The sequence below is a fragment of the Mobula birostris genome, chromosome 27 (genome assembly GCF_030028105.1).
Source record: "Mobula birostris isolate sMobBir1 chromosome 27, sMobBir1.hap1, whole genome shotgun sequence".
Lineage (NCBI taxonomy): Eukaryota > Metazoa > Chordata > Chondrichthyes > Myliobatiformes > Myliobatidae > Mobula > Mobula birostris.
The window spans coordinates 17966323-17985705 of record NC_092396.1 but is presented as its reverse complement, the minus strand read 5'-3'; the positions used below and the strand labels follow the sequence as shown (position 1 = coordinate 17985705).

The following is a 19383-nucleotide window of genomic DNA, read 5'->3' as shown; positions in this document are numbered from 1 at the left end:
CTTGCATTTGGCCTCCCAAAATGAATCTCTTCGATATTGGCCAGATTAACACTGTAAATATCCCAAAGATTTTTGATGGCTAGATTGAAACTGTGTAGATCAGGGAGGGGTTTTTAACTGGTGTCCATGGACCCCTTGATTGGGAAAAAAGTTACATCTTTATTTTCACTAATCATTAACTGAAATTTAGTATTTCCTTCGATTATGGATGTAGGCAACAAACCACAGCAGCATTAGCAGGACCTATGACTTGGTCACCAATTGAAATCACAGATGTTTTCATATCACATTAAGTTGTTACAAATATCTTGGAATTACAGTAGTTATTAGACCCACTGCTAGATTGATTGTGATTGCAGTCTTCCTGTCTGCAGACACTCGGTGCGACGTAGCCGGCCTACCCTGCTATAGGTCAACTCTGTGCCTAGTATTCGTTCAGCCACCAAACGGTGAAGTTGTATGTCTCACATTTGTGACCCAGACATCTACGTTCCTCTCCATTTTTCCCGTTTACAGTTGCTTGTTGATCAATGTGTAGAAGGAGGTGAGTTGTTTTTTTTTGTTTAAGTTTTGAAAAAACTGGACAGCTCAAATGAGAATGCTTAACTCTCTGTTAGGCTGATGTATTTTATTTTATATATTTAAATACTTTGTTCTGAGGAGGAGTCTGTAGGCTTCACCGGACTGACAGAGGGGTCCATGGCATAAGAAAGGTTGAGAACCCCTGGTATAGAAGAATCAGAATCAGGTTTATTATCATCGCAGTGTGTTGTGAAATTTGTTGACTTAGCCACAGCAGTTCAATGCAATACAAGATAATATAGAAAGAGGAAAAATATATATAAATAAATAAACCAATTGCCATATAACAATTGCAGCACAGAAACAGGCCATCTCGACCCTTCTAGTCCATGCTGAACTCTTACTCTCACCTAGTCCCACCAACCTGCACTCAGCCCATAACCCTCCATTCCTTTCCTGTCCATATAGCTATCCAGTTTAACTTTAAATGACAACATCGAACCTGCCTCAACCACTTCTGCTGGAAGCTCGTTCAACACAGCTACCACTCTCTGAGTAAAGAAGTTCCCCCTCATGTTACCCCTAAACTTTTGCCCTTTAAGTATATTACAGTAAGTATATTTATGTATATCGAATACATTAAAAATTGTGCAAAACCAAATATATGTATATTTAAAAAACAAAGTGAGGTAGTGTTTGTCCATTTAAAAATCAGATGGAGGGGGGGAAGAAGCAGTTCTTGAATCACTGAATGTGTTCCTTCAGGCTTCTGTACCTCCTTCCTGAAGGTAACAAAGAGAAGAGGGAATGTCCTGGGTGATGGTGGTCCTTAATAATGGACGTTGCTTTTCTGAGGCACTGCTTTTTGAAGAAGTTTTGGGAATACGGAGGCTAGTACCCAAGATAGAGCCGACTAATTTTACGACTTTCTATAGTTTCTTTTGGTTCTGTGCAGTAACCCCTCCCCATATCGGACAGTGATGCAGCCACTTTCCACAGTAAATCTATAGAAGTTTTTGAGTGTTTTAGTTGACAAACCAAATCTCTTCAAACTCCTAATGAAATATAGCCGTTGTCATGATTGTTGTTAAAGGGGACAATATTTTGAAAACAATAGTCTAATTAAAGGTAGACAAATCCTTTGGGGTTGCGTTTAAGAGTTTTCAATGAGGCTGCATAGAGAGTGGAGCCATTGGTTAAAGCTTTTCAAAACTCATTGTGTTCTGGGAAGTAACAGCAGACTAGTAAACTGTTTAAATATCCAAGAATGGGAGAAGTAAGCAACCGTCGGCCTTTTAACTGAGCATTTGTTGTAAATGCTGAAGTATTTAATAAGAAAGAAACAGCTTATCATTTCGAGAAAGTTGACCTGATTGTATGAATAGCAAATCATGTTTGACAAATTTGTTCTTTTGAGGATGTAACAAGCAGAGTTGGTAGAGGGAGTTTCAGAAGACATTTGATAAAGTGTTGCGATAGACTAGTGCACCAAGAGCTCACAGGGAAATTGTTCACATCGATTGAGGGTTGGTTATCACATATTAGAGAAAAAGAAACACAAAAAGCGGGTGATTTTCAGACCGGGAACATGTAACTAGTGTAGTGCCCTCAGGATCAACCTTTAACTGTCTGAACCTGAGCCTGATTGATCATCGTCATGACCTCAAAGTAATGATACAATAGCATGCTCACGGCATTTAAACCGCCTGCATCTTCCATCATAACGTGGCCTGACATCAGTACATCTGTTGCTTAGATGTTCATCCATATATATGCACTATCTGGGGTCTTTTCTTTTTCTGTTTACTTTTCATCATTTGCTCTAAATCCAAAATACTCTTGCCTTTTCTTAACTACCCATTCAGCTACTCTTCCTAGATGCCTAATTTTAAAATTCAATGAGTTGTTTCAAATCTCTTCTTGGTTTCTATTTCTATCATCTCCTCCAGGTATCTCAGCCTACGCACTTTTTGAAATATGTAAAGTTCTCCATTTTGGCACTTCAGCTTTCAATTGTTCTGCCATAGTGGCCAAGCTGTTAGCTACCTTGGCTCTAAGCCTCAGAATTCTACTCTGAAAGCTATGTATCTGTGCCTTTCCTCCTGTATGGTGCCTCTGTAAATAAGCTATTGGTCAATTGGTCTTGTTCGTTCAGTAAATTAATTGCACTCTTTTAATTATATTAATAATTAACATTCTTTATATTACCATTGTAATTATACTTTTTTTTTAGGTGCCATTGGTGGTTTGCTATGTCGAAAGCACTTTAATCGTTTAATCACTGAAATACTGAACAAGTTCTGATGGAAAAACTCCACCTAGCCATTAATGGCTATAATTTACACACACATTCTGTGCTAGACTCCACTCCAATAAAAATTATAGAAGTTTCCTTTAATGAATGTTAATGGGTATAATTTAAGCTCTACAGTCTAGAGAGTCAACATATAGCATGAAGGAACTAGATTAAAACTTTTATAAATTGTAGGTTTTTTTAATGTCAAGTCTTTATTTTCTCTTTTTCTCTTTTTTAAAACTACTTGAGCATAAACTTCCCTTTATTTCTCATTCACTCATGAGCCTCTTTCTGTTCAATCTTCCTCAATTAGTTAAAGTGTTGATACATTGTCCAATTAGTCATTATTTTCCCAAAATTCCCTGTTGTCTTTGATGCACCATGGTCAGCTCACAATTCTAGCAACTTTGTGGGCAAATATGTTATAGCCTGAAAGGTGTAAATAAAGCCCTTCTACTCAGTGGATATAGACAACTTTTCCATTGATTCCAAAGTGACTTTAAAATTTGAGATTGGTGTTTTATATAGTTAGTGGAATGGTGTATTAGAGACTGAAAAGCTGAGTTAAGATATAGATCCACCTTAATCTTACTGTCTGGCATTTGTCCACACATGGTTTGTGACAAAGATGACATACCTTTTGAAGCTGGGATAGAATAAGTAAGAAACCATTGAATAGACCACATGAAAATAATGACCTTCTACCTAATTAACTATGCAAAGTCATGTCTCTTTCTTCCTCACCATCTCCCTACAACTTAAGCTCCTATCTGCCCACTCCTCAAATTCTTATGCATTCTCTTTGATATGAATGTGCCCAAGTATGTCTGCAAGCTAAGCTCACTGACAGATTGGTGTGGCCTTTGTTCTGAACTAGCTGTGACTTGGGATGGGCATTTTAACATTTGTAGATTTACTGCATTCTTGCAGAAAACTTGTGGGAAGTAAGCGAGTCATGATAGTTATATGGAACCAGTTGCCAGAGAAATTGGTAGAGGCAATTACAATGTTTAAAAGACATTTGGACTGGTACATGCATAGGAAAGGTTTGTAGGGATGTGTGGCCTAACACAGTTAAGTGGGACTGGTTTAGGAAGGCACCTTGGTCATCATGGACACGTTGGTCAAAAGATCTGTTTCATGTTGTGTAACTCTATGACTGTAATCAAAATCAGATTTAATATCACCAGCAAATGCTGTAAAATTTGTAAACTTTACATATATATATAAAAAATTAAATAAGTAGCACAAAAACCAGAAATATGAAAGTACTGAGGTAATGTCCATTCAGAAATCGGATGGCAGAGGGGTAGAAGCTGTTCCTGAATAGTTGAGTGTGTGCCTTCAGGCTCCTGTACCTCCTTCTTGATGGTAGCCCAAGAAGAGGGCATGTCCTGGGTGATGGGGGTCCTTAATGATGGATGTTGCCTTTTTGAGGCACTGCTCTTTGAAGATGTCCTGGATACTATGGAGGATACAATATCTGTAAGATGCAGGAGAAAGACTGGGAAAAGTATTGAGGCCTTGATTCCAGTTTACACTTTTGTTTAGTCTGCTTTGTACATTTTGTTTAAAATCATGTCTTGCATGCTATGATGTAGTAGAAGCAAGATGAAATATTGAGGGGAACCAAATTTGAGGATGTATAGCAGTCTATCTCAATGGATTCAAAGAATTCTAAGACCTCAGGTAGGTTACGTAACACAGCCAGTGCAGTTGTCTGCATTTTTCTTGGAGTTTGCTTGTGATAATGATGTCCTTAGAGCCGCTGGAATGGACAGAATACACAATGTGATTTGCGAATCTTTTTGACCGCTGGGAGGAAGCAGTGGAGCAGCACCTTTGGTGGATGACAGCAGGGAGACTCCTCTAGTTCCAGCAATCACTTGTTTATCCTTTTATTGAAGGTCATAATTAGGTATTTTTAAGATCCTTAGTTTGTCCTGTTTTCTGTCTGGGGTTTCTCTACACCAAGTTTACAACTTCAGCAGGGATATCATCTGTTGCTGGAGGCTTGTTTCCCCCCAGACCCACACCCACACCCTCCCCAGCTTCCAGATGGTTTGGTGTGGTGGCGGGAGTGGAGTAGTTTGCTGAGGGATGGACTCATGGGCACCCATATCAAAGGATAAGGTACGGTTGGCAAATTCTTTAAATGCTCCTCCTAAATATGTCCTGATGATCTCTGTTCTTGATTTATAGTGGGGTGAACCCTTGACTGCAGGTTGTCTTGAAACTGGTGAAGAGGCTATGCATGTTGTGGTTATCAGCATGTCGTTAGATTTTCTACATAAATTATTGTCAATTTATTTTGTTGAAGAGCATATAGGAATAGGTCCCTAGTGTTCTTTCCACCTGACACCTGTTTTTCAGGTCTGCTTGATCCATGATTTATTTTGAAATATTTTTAATTTGAGGTGTATGATGGACATAATGCTGGCTGCATGTTACTAAATCCAATTAACTATTGCTTTATTATGATGCAAAGTTAAATGGATTTCAGTAGATGTGCATTTACAGATTTTTCTCTGTAGTGAGTACTGGTCAACAAGGATTTTTGAGGAAACATCATGCCCAATGTCATTGTATCATCAGGGAATAGCATTTGGACCAAAATGAGTGTGTAAGACTTCTGTGTCACCTTTCAAAATGCTTTTGCCATCAATCTTGTGTGTCTATATTGTCTCCAATCACATTTTGGACACTTTTTGTTAATTCAAGTGAGCCAAGTATGAAAGCCTATTTGTTTTTTTAATTATAATCCGATTCTTATGAATCTGCATGTTTACATAATTGTACAAAATCTAACATGTTTAGACATTCCTTTTTATTTTATTTAAATTGATAGAATACGGTAGCTGTAGAAAGTTTACGACTTTACCCAGAGTGTAAAGCTTTCCATAGTATTTGGCAGTGAAAAGTATGTTCATTGGGATCACCTAATGCCTATAGCAGTGCATGTTTTATTTGTTGTGATTGTGCATTCCCTTAATTGTGAATCTAGTTGTTTTTCTCCATCTGGATCAGAAGGCATATGAGACTATTTGCCTGCTCTGCTCCCCAGATAATGACAGCTAACTCAATAACAGACTGAGATTGAATTTGGCATCATCTCCATAAGGGTCAGCTGTTTATTATCTTCCCAGTCAGAAAGAAATAAGTGTAGGAACAGGCCCTTTGGGCCCTTTCCACTATTAATCATGATCATGGTAGATCGCTTTTCTCAGCATCATCTTCCTGCATGATTCTGAAATCTCTCAACTCCCTCGATATCCCAAAATCTATTGACCTCTGGTTTGAATGAACTAGGCATCTGAGCTTAGCCCTCAAGGTAGAGTAGTCCAATGATTCACCATGCTATTGAGTGAAGAAATACATCCTCCTATCAGTTCTAAATGGTCTACCCTTATTTCTGAGAATGATCCTAGGATCCTCAGCCACAGGATATGCCCTTCCTGCATCCATGCTTCCAAGCCTTCTGTGTCCTTCAATAATATTAGTCTGGTCTACTCAATCTCTTGTATAGCTAACCCATCATTTCTGGAAGCTCTGTAGTCATATTTCTTTATACAAGCACATCTTTTGGGTGAAGGGACCAGAACTGCAGACAGTACTGTAGGTGTGGTCTCATTGGGTCCTATTAGATTGCAGCAAGACTTCCTCACTTCTGTGTTCAACTCTCTGAGGATGGATTTTGCCGTAACATGTTGCATCTTGGCTTTCAGTGAATTGAGTACAAGCTCGTTCTTGAATATCAACAATACCTAATTTCTTACCATCTTTAAAAAATTCTCTGCTTTTCTGATCTGTGCACCTCATGGTTTTTTTGCATTTATATTCAAATTTCCATGTTTTGCCCATTCTGTCAGCTTTCCCATATCTGTGTGAACCCTCTATATTTTCCACTGTAACCATAAGTTGCACATTGTTCAGTTTCATCAACAAACTGGAAATATGATATTTGGTTCCCTCAGCCAGGTTAATAATAATCAACTCTATGATTCTCTATAGTTGGGCTCCCTAAGAGAAGAGGCATATGAATGGACATTTTGTGAATGAATTTAGCACTACATGGTGCAGACTGAGTTATTGAAACAACATATTTAACTCACGTCATGCCTTATGATCACTTCACCTTCAGTATGCTGGCATAAAGCTGAGGGGCTAGAAAGTAAAGTGTGTGGACATCCTTAGTTTGCTGAGTTATGGAGTTCTGTCAGTTCAATTCATCCCGTTTATTTTATCTATAGACTGTATTGTCAAATAGAAACCATGTATTAATGTGCCATCTGTTCTTAAACATTTTCAGCTTAGCTTAAACAGTTTATCTTTTTCTTAGGTTTGGGAAGTCAAGAGCTACAGTACATAGATTTAATGTGAGATGGGAGATATTTAATAGAGATCCGAAGGATGACTTTTCTTTTTATATGAAAAGTGGTATGTAGCTGCCAGAGGAGGTGATTGGGGCAGGTACTTGAGCATTTAAAAGGCATATGTATAGGTACACAGTTAGGGCAGGCTTAGATGCTCATTTGGGTTGGCATAGAGCAGTCGGGCTGAAGGGCCTGTTTCCATGCTGAATAACTCTCGAGATCAGGAATGGGTGGTTTTCTATTGTGTAAGGTTAAGTGTAATTGGGAGAGAAAAGGCATTTTGTGGTTTTATATATATGTGTGTGTGTGTATTTGAATTCATATTCATCCAGTGTTAATTGTGACTAATTGATATAACTAGTCATAGATGTGGTGCAGTAACAGTACGTTTCCAGTTTCCTAGGGGAAATTGTAGCTTTGATAGGGGTGCCGAAATGGCACTTTCTGAAGTTCAGAACCAATAGCTGCTGCACTGAGGGAAATATATTTAAAATTAAATGTTTTATGTTCTTGTTTTACTAACATATCAGTTATACAACTTGATCAGTTATATCTTGGTTGCAGAATAATCCTCAATGTATGTTGAGCTACGTACAGTGTTTGCCTGAGGTTTTAGATGCTGTGTTATTAATGTGATCCCGTAATTGATCTGGAAGCTGTAACTGACAAGAAAGAGATGGTAATGTTTTGTTTTGTAAGCAGAATATTTTTTAAACTTCGGATGCTATTGGTGTGAATAGAGGAAACACTTCTCCATTAGTAATTCCTGTCAGAATTCCCAATTTAACTGTATCCCTCACATATTTATTCACTGAAAACTGCTGAATCAATACTTTTCTACTACATGCTCTTGACTGCAGAATTGGCAACACTCTGCTCGTTAAGGACAAACCACGATGTTGTCATCAAATCTGCTGAAAACAATGGTGCTGTTGTGGTTTGTTTAACTGACTCCACATTTCAAAAGCCGATTTTCAGCTCTCAGATGTCTCCTCATATCTCCTGGTGAACTATAGCCCACCAACAAACGTCAGGTCATTGTCTCCCACTCAATTGCTGATCTCATTTTCCTTGTGAAGACTTTGCTTTGTATCCTTGGGTCTCATAGTTGTCTAACCACATACACTCAGTATCCACTTTTAGGTACAGGAGTAAATCCCAGTGTGATCTTCTGCTGCTGTAGCCCATCCACTTCAAGGATCGACAGGCTGTGCATTCAGAGATGCTCTTCTTCACACCACTGTTGCAATGGGTGGTTACTTGAGTTACTGTTGCCTTCCTATCAGCTTGAACCCATATGGCCATTCTCCTCTGACCTCTCTTATTAATAAACTGCTCACTATATGTTTTTTTTTAACATACTCTGTAAACGCTAGAGACTGTTGTGTGTGAAAATCATAAAAAATCTGCAGTTTCTGAGACACCCAAATCACCCCACGCCCTGTTTGGCACCAACAATCATTCCATGGTCAAAGTCACTTTCATCACATTTCTTCCCCATTCTGATGTTCATTCTGAGCTACAACTGAATGTTTTGACCATGTCTGCATGCTTTTATGCATTGAGTTGTTGCCACATGATTGGCTGATTACAGTTTGCTGTATTATGAAAGTAGTGCAAGAACATTTAGAACTGATAACGGTTGTTGATTGCAGAATGCTTTAGGTTTCATAAGTGGAATCAAAAGGAAAGGTAGTTCATTTCAGCATACAGTACGTGACTGAATTGAAGAAGTTGTCTGAGCATTGTTAGTTCAGTAATGAGCTTAGTAATGCACTGAGAGATTGTTTAGTTTGTGGAATCTTACAAGAAAGTATTCAAAAAGAGCTCCTAACTGAAGCACAACTTGTATTTAAAAGAGCAGTTGAAATAGCTATATCAATGGAAACAGCAGCCAGATGCAATTGATTTGCAGTCAGTAACGAAAGTGAGCTTGAACAAAATTGTAACATCTAAACAGAAACTGGCCAGGCCGAACAATTTGTGTTACTATTGTGGCAGGGACTCTCATACATCAGACCAATGCAGGTTTAAAGACAAAACTTACAGAAAATGCAACAAAGTAGGACACATACAAAGAGCATGTTGGGCATACAAAAATAAATGGACTGCGCAGGGAAAAGAAAAAGATAAAAAGTCAAGTTGCAGTTTCCAAAGGAACACTAATCTGCATGCTGTTGATGAAAAAAATCTGATAACGACAATGACAGAGGACTGAGTCGCCTTGAGATTTACAATGTGAAAACTAACAATAGACAAAATGGAAACAACAGGAATTCTGCAGATGCTGGAAATTCAAGCAACACACATCAAAGTTGCTGGTGAACGCAGCAGGCCAGGCAGCATCTGTAGGAAGAGGTGCAGTCGACGTTTCAGGCCGAGACCCTTCGTCAGGACTAACTGAAGGAAGAGTGAGTAAGGGATTTGAAAGTTGGAGGGGGAGGGGGAGATCCAAAATGATAGGAGAAGACAGGAGGGGGAGGGATGGAGCCAAGAGCTGGACAGGTGATTGGCAAAAGGGGATACGAGAGGATCATGGGACAGGAGGTCCGGGAAGAAAGACAAGGAGGGGGGGGAACCAGAGGATGGGCAAGAGGTATATTCAGAGAGACAGAGGGAGAAAAAGGAGAGTGAAAGAAAGAATGTGTGCATAAAAATAAGTAACAGATGGGGTACGAGGGGGAGGTGGGGCCTAGCGGAAGTTAGAGAAGTCGATGTTCATGCCATCAGGTTGGAGGCTACCCAGACGGAATATAAGGTGTTGTTCCTCCAACCTGAGTGTGGCTTCATCTTTACAGTAGAGGAGGCCGTGGATAGACATGTCAGAATGGGAATGGGATGTGGAATTAAAATGTGTGGCCACTGGGAGATCCTGCTTTCCCTGGCGGACAGAGCGTAGATGTTCAGCAAAGTGGTCTCCCAGTCTGCGTCGGGTCTCGCCAATATATAAAAGGCCACATCGGGAGCACCGGACGCAGTATATCACCCCAGTCGACTCACAGGTGAAGTGTTGCCTCACCTGGAAGGACTGTTTGGGGCCCTGAATGGTGGTAAGGGAGGAAGTGTAGGCATATGTAGCACTTGTTCCGCTTACACGGATAAGTGCCAGGAGGGAGATCAGTGGGGAGGGATGGTGGGGGACAAATGGACAAGGGAGTTGTGTAGGAAGCGATCCCTGCGGAATGCAGAGAGAGGGGAGGAGGGAAAGATGTGCTTAGTTGTGGGATCCCGTTGGAGGTGGCGGAAGTTACGGAGAATAATATGTTGGACCCGGAGGCTGGTGGGGTGGTAGGTGAGGACCAGGGGAACCCTATTCCTAGTGGGGTGGCGGGAGGATGGAGTGAGAGCAGATGTACGTGAAATGGGGGAGATGCGTTTAAGAGCAGAGTTGATAGTGGAGGAAGGGAAGCCCCTTTCTGTAAAAAATGAAGACATCTCCCTCGACCTAGAATGAAAAGCCTCATCCTGAGAGCAGATGCGGCGGAGACGGAGGAATTGCGAGAAGGAGATGGTGTTTTTGCAAGAGACAGGGTGAGAAGAGGAATAGTCCAGATAGCTGTGAGAGTCAGTAGGCCTTTGTACATTGTCTAGTTTTACTTGCAACTTCTCAGATATTGAAGTGTGCAAACCTGCATGATATTTGTCTTGCTGGGAAAATTGCAATAATGGCAGAAAGTTTTCCTAATTAGCTGAAATAAATCATTAAGGGATGTGATCACTCTCTTAAAAGTGCTCTATGTGGGTGAGATGGGAGTTTTGGAAGAGGATGCTCTTCAAGCATTCTCATCTCCAGGGAATGAAAAAACTGCTTCAGCCTTCAGAAGCTCCTTGGAGGTGATGCCGAGGATGACTATAGAATTAAGCCTCTCTTAATCAACCTCTCAGAGAAACTAAGGGCTCTGAAGCAATCTCCACTGCGTAACCTTCCAATGGTATGGCAATCTAACAAAAATGCCTGGCTGGGTTCAATAATATTTTACCTTGTATTCCTCCGCTTTCACTGAGTGACATTATTGTATGAAGAAACTTGCCCAACATTGATAGTAGCCTGAAACCTTCTTAGTATTGAGGATATGGCTATCAATGGACTGTTTGCTCCCTAATACCATTTCATATCATAACCTTTGGACCAGCTGCTGTTGTTACCTCCAGCTGTTAATATGAGATGTCATTTTAGAGATGGGTAGCAATGAAATGTGGAAGAGATGCAGTATAAAGATCATAATAGTCTACATCAGTGCCTGTTGGGATGATGTAATCCCTGTGACAATGAATGATATATGTAAGAAATTATGCAATATCACAAGTTTTATTTTTGCCGTCTAACAGAAGACTTAGTGGGAAAATACATTTCATAAATAGTTTTAGTGTGTTACTGAGTAGAATGGAGCAAAGATTCTCAGATTCAAGCTTTGATCTATGCTGCTTTGCCCGAGGTGGAGCAGTGGATATGTCACTGGGTAGAAATAGTCTAGAGGCATGGAATAGTAACTTCCCAAAGTGAATTGTATCTTACCATAGTAGTTACAGAATTATTTGTTTATCATTTAAAAAATAGTCACAAGATTATTGGTTCATCTTAAAAATCCAATTGCTTTGTTAATATGCTTTAGGAAATCCTTGCTTGCTTTGACTCTACCTCCCACTTGAAGTGATCCAAGTATTTAATGTGGAATAGGTGAAGAAGGTGCTTTATATCTCAAAGGGCAACTAAATAAGTGTGAAAAATGCTGGCTTGAAAGTGTTGATAGAAGTAGAGGTGGTGTGAGTAGATGCGGCACATATCAGTCAGGGAAGCGAATAATCAGTAATTGAAGCAGGAAAAAGCTGCAGCTGTTGTAAATCAGAAATCAAAACAGAAAATGCAGGAATACTCAGAAGAGAAGGCAGCAACTGTGGAGTTTCAGAGACTTCATTAACACTTACAAATTCTTAAAGTTCTTGACAACTGGATGCAGGGAGGATGTTTTCCTGGACTGAGCCTAGGACCGGGGGTATAATTTCAGAAAAATGGGTGAGCTGAATGGGCCTGAGATGAGGAGAAATTTCTTTAGCGTCTGTATTCTTTGGAATTCTCTACACCGAGGGCTGTGGAGCTCAGTATTTTAGTGAAAATGCAGATCCCTGGATTTCAGAACATTAAGAGGAGCAGGATATAGGAGTAGTGGCTCTGAAGTAGAAGACTTTGAATGGTGGAGGAGGTTGAAGAGACTGGATGGCATTCTCTTACTCCTGTTGTTTTATGTTATGTAAGAAATAACAGAAGAAAGTTCAGAATTTTAAACCTTTGAGTCGGTGAGCTGGAGTTAAATTTGCAAAGACAGTTTTTTTTGATACGACTAATTCTGAATTTACTGTCAGTATATGATCAGAGAGCCCACTTGATAGTGAGGTAAGTTGGTAAACTCAATATATCAAACTGTTCATAAGGAGCAATACAGCAGCAGGCATGAGAAAATCTGCAGATGCTGGAAATTCAAGCAACACGCACAAAATGCTGGTGGAATGCAGCAGGCTGGGCAACATGTACAGGAAGAAGTACAGTTGACGTTTCGGGCCGAGACCCTTCGTCAGGACTTTGAGTGGACAACTGGACGCAGGAGTCTGATTTTCCAAGATTGGAACTTGCCAATGAAATCAGTGAGAACACTGTGACATTGAAAAGGCTAAACAAAAAATTGACGTATCTGCAAATAATTACTTAACTTTGCAATTACAGCCTTAAGTGACTCTGAAATCATCCTTACCAGTAATTGTATTGATTCTTTTCGAAGGGCACTTTTTGATGATACTGAAAGGTTACCTTCAATGAGGCCAATCAGAATAAGCAAGTGGCTGCGTTTGTGGCTCTGGGTAATTATACCCTGATAATTGTGGTTGACTGAGGGATCTATGGCATTGTGTGCAGTACTGAGGGTTGAACGTTCATGCTAGAGCTGACACAGCTTCAAAGGGGGAGGTGAAAGAGAAGCAGCAAACAAGAATGCGGGATTCCATTATTACCAGGCATTTAGTTAGCCTTTGCAAATGACAGCATCTCAAGTCTAGATAGTAACTCTTACTTTTCTTACCAAAGCAACCTAGTGCTGAAGGAATTACTGGAAAAGTAGTCTAATCTCATTATTCAGCACCAGTCCTTTGCCTTTTGATGACTGATACTACTTAACAGCTAATTCACCACATACAAGGAAGTGGTGTCAAAATTTTGTGAGTCTACATAACTGAAACTTAACAGTCTAACGGTGTTTAAAACGGCCATCTGCATACCTTTGTGCAACTGCAAATCTTTGTTTTTCCTCTTCCTGCAGTGCTTTGCATGATGGAACTCTTGTGGCATCAGTGCCGATAAATGTTCAAAAATAAATGCGGTTACAGTGAAATTCTCTAGACCTAGATCCTGGATTTTAGAGCTAATAAATGCAGTTTTATACACTGCACTTACACCTGTGTAGGCTAGACATGGCTCAAACAGCGCATCTGTTGTATACTGAGATGGAGCGACTGGTTAGCTTTTTGATAAGTTTCCTGTCTTCCTTAATGACATCATTCCATTCATGCCCCTCCAACTAGTGGCAAAGTTAGTGGCTGTGAACTGCCATGGTAGGATATCCATTATTTCAAATGTGACGTTCATAATGAGTGTGGCCCTGTATGCCGTTGGAAGCTTTATTTTCATACACCTATGACATTATGCCACGTGTGCTTGAGTTGAGTCTACCAGTCCTGGCACTCCCGCAGTACAGTCAGCCTGGCTTATCGGACAAAGTGTTTAAAATAATGTCTGAACCAATCATTGACTTCGCTAATTTTTTTTTCTACAACTGAGAGCACCACCATTAAGCCAATATGTATTTCAGAACAAATTAATTGGGCACTGGTTTCTTTGAATGTTTGCATCCAATATCCACTTTAATCAACGAGCATGATGTTATAATTAATCTTAGTTGTCAAATGTGATGAAATGTTTGGTCAGTTCTCAGTCCACTAAATCTAAGGAGATTTAAGTGTTTAGTAAAGTTATTGTTTCATGTTGAGTGCACCCTAATACAGGGCATTGAGTCCCATAAATCAAGTAAGTCTGAGATTTGATTCTGAATTGATGGAGATTGAACTGATTTAATGAATAATGGTTGATACACAGTAATTAGCCTCAAAAATCTCCAGACTTACTAAATCACTTGTGATTCATCCATCTAATCCTGATTCTTTGATCTCCACCCGTAGGTGCTGGTATATAGATGTTGGATGAAGGCAATGTAAGACATGATATGTCACCATGGTCAGATAGGCCTGGATTAAGTCAATAACTAGATCTGCTGATAAAACTTAAAAAGAAGTATCATAAAGGGTTGATGGTTGTGTAATTATATAATTTGCCTTTCTAAATGTGTGGAAATTACTTTTAAAAAATTTGATTAAACATGAATTATTTTTTTTTATAGTTTATTTAAATATATTGGCATGGTAGACTTTCAGATGCACTTTTAAATATAATTTTGTGCATTGAATTCTTGACCTAAAAGCTCTTAGCATGTGCTGCATTATGCTAATGTGCCTTTTCAAAAGGAAAGCAAAGGTAACTAATTTTTTCCCTGATTAACTCTTTTCTTTACCTCAAGCACATTCAAGATACCAGTTACAATAAACATCACTGATAATTGAGTTGGTTACCCGTTTACCTTTATCTGTGCATATTGCTTAATGAGCCATGGAGGGATGCAATGGCTAAAAATACCTGCACACCAACTATTGTGATAACAGTTTTACAACTTGGCAAAATGCTCTGCGTTTTGAAAGTGGGATCTAAGTGATTTGACAATTTAGCTTGTCACATAATGTTCCACAGACCATTGACCTGAAATGCAAAGTTTTTTTTAAAAATGTGCATATCATTGCAAATTTTCAAGATATTTTTTCAAGCAATCTTTAACTTTTATATGATTCTTTCATATGAGCAAACCTGTAAAGACAGTCCTAGGTCAAATTTCTTATATAATGTAGTGACTGCAATGGTTTTATAACATTCATTTATATTAGGATGTAGCTAATGTTGGAAACATTTTATTTCTCTTAGATGTCCAATGTTAAGGGTTCGTATTAGCCAATCGGAGTTCGGAGGTGAAAAGTAATGGTGTCTTCACCCAGGTCAAGGAGAGAGCCTTAAAAGTTAGCGCTTTGTAGCCATTTTTTTGGAGCTTGAACAGTGGCCAAGGTCAAACAAAAATAAGATGGGCAACTGGAGTGGCCATTGTTGCAATGGGCCAGTGTTAGAGTGGGGAGGCTTTTGGCTTTGGCTTAGCAGGCTTGGATGATAACAGACATGGGCAACATAAATATCTGGTAATCTTTCTCTTGCTCATTCTTCATCTGTAAGTGTATAGTTATGGCAGTAAGAATGACACTATGGACTGTGTTTTGTTTTTTTTTCTGTGTGAGATGTGGGAATTCTGGGAGACTTCCAGCCTCCTGGGTAACCGTATCTGCACCAGGTGCACCAAGCTGCAGCTCCTCAGAGAACTGGAGCTGCAACCCAATGACCTTTCGCTCATAAGGGAAACTGAGGAGATGATAGGAACTACAGGGAGGTAGTTGCAGGAGGCAGGTGAATGGGTGACTATCAGGAGAGGGAAGGAAAATAGGCAGCTGATATAGAGTGCCCCTGTGGCTGCTGCTTCCCCCAGTAACAAGGATACTGTTCAGCAGAATCATCTAACGGCCGGCGGGGTGGGGGGGGTGGTGCCTTAGCAACCAGATCTCTGGCACTGAGTCTGCTGCTGTGGCTCAGAAAGGAAGGGGCCAGAGGAGGAATGCAGTGGTGATAGGAGATGCCATAGTAAGAGGAGTAGATAGGAGACCCAGATGGCATGTTGCCTCCCAGGTGCCAGGGTCAGGGATGTGTCGGATCGTGTCCACGACATTGTAAATAGGAGGGCAAGTAGCCAGACATCTTGGTACATGTCGGTACCAATGACAGAGGAAGGAAAAGAGAAGAGGTTCTAAGGAGAGATGTAGGGAGCTAAGTAGAAGCTGAAAAACAGGACCTCCTGGGTAACAATCTCTGAATTGCTGTATGTGCCACATGCCAGTGAGGGCAAGAATAGGGTGATTTGATGGATGAAGGTGTGGCTGAGGAACTGAGGTGGGGGCAGGGTTCCAGATTTATGGATCATTGGGATCTCTTCTGGAGAAGGTATGACCTGTACAACAGGGAAAGGCTACACCTGAAACTGAAGGGAACCAATATCCTTGTGGGCAGTTTTGCTAAAGCATTTGGGGGAGGGTTTAAAGTAATTTGGTAGTGGGGTGGGAACCAGAGTGATAGGGCTGAGGATAGGAATGTTGGTTTACAAGCAGAGGTAGTGCATAGTGAGACTGTCAGGAAGGACAGCCAGATGATAGGGCAAATTTTCATTCAGTGGGATGAGTTGCAGGGTAAAAGGGGGACAAAATTGAAAAGGGTGACAAATACACAACTGAGGGTGTTATATTTGAGTGCACGCAGTATACAAGGTAAGGTAGATGATCTTGTAGTGCAGTTAGAGATTGGCAGGTATGACATTGTGGAATCATGGTCAAAAGATGATTGTAGTTGGGAGTTTAATCCAAGGATATACAATCTATTGAAACAACAGGCAGGTAGGCAGAGGAGGAGTGGCTCTTCTGGTAAAAAAATGAAATTGAATCTTTAGAAAGAGGTGACAGTGGATCAAAAGATGGAGAATCCTCATGGGCAGAAGCTGCAAGGGTAAGAAGATCCTGATGGGAGTTATTTACAAGCCTCCAAACAGTAGCCAGGCTGTGGTTTACAAATTACAGCAGGAGATTTTTAAAAAAACTTATCAGTTAATGAAGCTTTAGTTATGGGGAATTTCAATATGCAGATAGATTGGGGAAAAATCAAGTTGTTCCTGGATCCCAAGGGAGAGAATTTATGGAATGCCTCTGAGATAGCTTTTTGGGGCAGCTTGGAGCTGAGCCCACTAGGGGATCAGCAATTCTGGAATGGGTGATATGTAATGAACCGGATATTATTACTAGGGAGCTTAAAGTAAAGGAATTCTTTGGAAATGGTGATCATAATAGGATTGAATTCACCTTTGTAATTTGAGAGGAAGAAGCTAAAGTCAGCAGATTCAGTAGAGTAAAGGGCATGAGAGAGGAGCTGGCCAAAGTTGATTGGAAGGGACACTAGCAGGGATGATGGCAGAGCAGCAATAGCTGGAGTTTCTGGGAGCAATTCAGAAGGCGCAGGATAGAAACTTCCCAAAGAAGAGGAAGTATTCTAAAGGCAGGATGACTCAACTGTGGCTGATAAGGGAAGTTAAAGCCAACATAAAAGCACAAGAGGGCATATAATAGAACAAAAATTAGTTGGAAGATCGTGGTTTGGGAAATTTTTAAAACCCAACAGAAGGCACCTAAAAAAATCATAAGGGGGGAAAAGATGAAAAATGAAGGTAAGCTTGCCAATAATATTAAAAGATGATACTAATTTTTTTTTTCAGATATATGAAGGGTAAAAGAGAGGTGAGTGTAAATGTTGGACCATTGGAGAAGGATTAATGGGGGACAAAGAAATGGCAGACAAACTGTATAAGTATTTTGCTTCAGTCGTCACTGTGGAAGACGCTAGTAGTATGCTGGAAATTTGAGAGTGTCAAGTGTCCGAAGTGAGTGCAGTTGGTATTACTAGGAAGATGGTGCTTGGGAAACTGAAAGGTCTGCAGGTAGGTAAGTCAACTGGACCTGACGGACTACATCCCATGGTTCTAAAAGAGATAGGTGAAGAGATTGTAGAAGCATTATTAATGATCCTTCAAGAATGATTAGATTCTGACGTGGTTGCAGAGGACTGGAAAATTGCAAATGTCAAGAAGGAAGAAAGGCAGAAGGAAGGAAATTATAGGCCAGCTAGCCTGATCTCGGTGATTGGGAGGATGTTGGAGTCCATTATTAAGGATGTGGTTTTGGGGTACTTGGAGGCACGTGACAAAATAGGACAAAGTCAGTATGGTTTCCTTAAGGGAAAATCTTGCCTGACAAATCTATTGGAATTCTTTGAAGAAATAATAAGCAGGATAGACAAAGGAAAATCAGTGAATGTTATGTACTTGAATTTTCAGAAGGCATTTGACAATGTGTTGCACATGATGCTGCTAAACAAGATAAGAACGCAGGGTATTCAGGAAAGATAATAGCTTGGATAGAGCATTGGTTGATTGGCATGAGGGAAAAAGTGGGAATAAAGGGATCCTCTTTGGATTGGCTGCTGGTGACTAGTGGTGTTCTACAGAGGTCCGTGTTGGGACCGATTCTTTTTACGTCATATGTCAATGATTTGGATGATGAAATTAGGTTTTGTGGCTAAGTTTATGGAGGATATGAAGATAGGTGGAGAGGCAAGTAGTGTTGAGGAAGCAGAGAGTCTGCAGAAAGACAGACACATTATGAGAATGGACAAAGAGGTGACAGATGGAATAAAGTGTCAGGAAGTGTATGGTCATGCATTTTGGTAGAAGAAATAAAAGTATAAACTGTTTTCTAAATGGAGAGAAAATTCAAAAATCCAAGGTACAAAGGGATTTGGGAGTCCTTATTCAGGATTCCCTAAAGATTAATTTGCAGGTTGAATCAGTAGTGAGGAAGACAAATGCGATGTTAGCATTTGTTTCAAGAGGACTAGAATATAAAAAGCAAGGATGTAATGCCGAGTCTGTATAAGTTATGGTGAGGCCTCACTTGGAGTATTGTGAGCAGTTCTGGGCCCCTTATTTACAGGATGTGCTGACGTTGGAAAGAGTTGAGAGGAGGTTGACAAAATGATTCTGGGAATGAAAGAGTTATCATATGAGCAGCAATTGAAGGCTCTGGGCCTGTACTGGCTGGAATTTAGAAGAATGAGGAGGTATCTCATTAAAATTTATTGAATGTTGAAGAGCCTAGATAGAGTGGATGTGAAAAGGGTGTTTCCATTGGTGGGGGAGATGAGGAATTTCTTTAGCCAGAGCATAGTGAATCTGTGGAATTCGTTGTCACAAGCATCTGTGGAGACCAGGTCAGTGGGTGCATTTAAGGCTGAGGTTGATAGATTCTTGATTAGTCATGGAGTGAAGGGATATGGGGAGAAGGCAGGAGAGTGGGGTTGAGAGGGAAATGGATCAGCCATGATGAAATGATGGAGTAGACTGGATG

At 40.2% G+C, this 19383-nt stretch overlaps 1 protein-coding gene across 4 annotated transcripts in view; it reads left to right on the top strand.

Moving 5' to 3' along the window:
- Positions 1-19383, top strand: part of kcnab2a (potassium voltage-gated channel subfamily A regulatory beta subunit 2a) — a 293607-nt gene that overhangs the window by 17636 nt on the left and 256588 nt on the right. For 2 of the 4 annotated variants that reach the window (XM_072244816.1, XM_072244815.1), the window contains exon 1: positions 8908-9602. The exons of the other annotated variants lie outside the window; for them this stretch is intronic. The gene's annotated coding sequence lies outside the window, so the exon portion shown is untranslated. Of the gene's footprint in view, positions 1-8907; positions 9603-19383 lie in introns of those variants that run through there. 4 annotated transcript variants of the gene reach the window in all.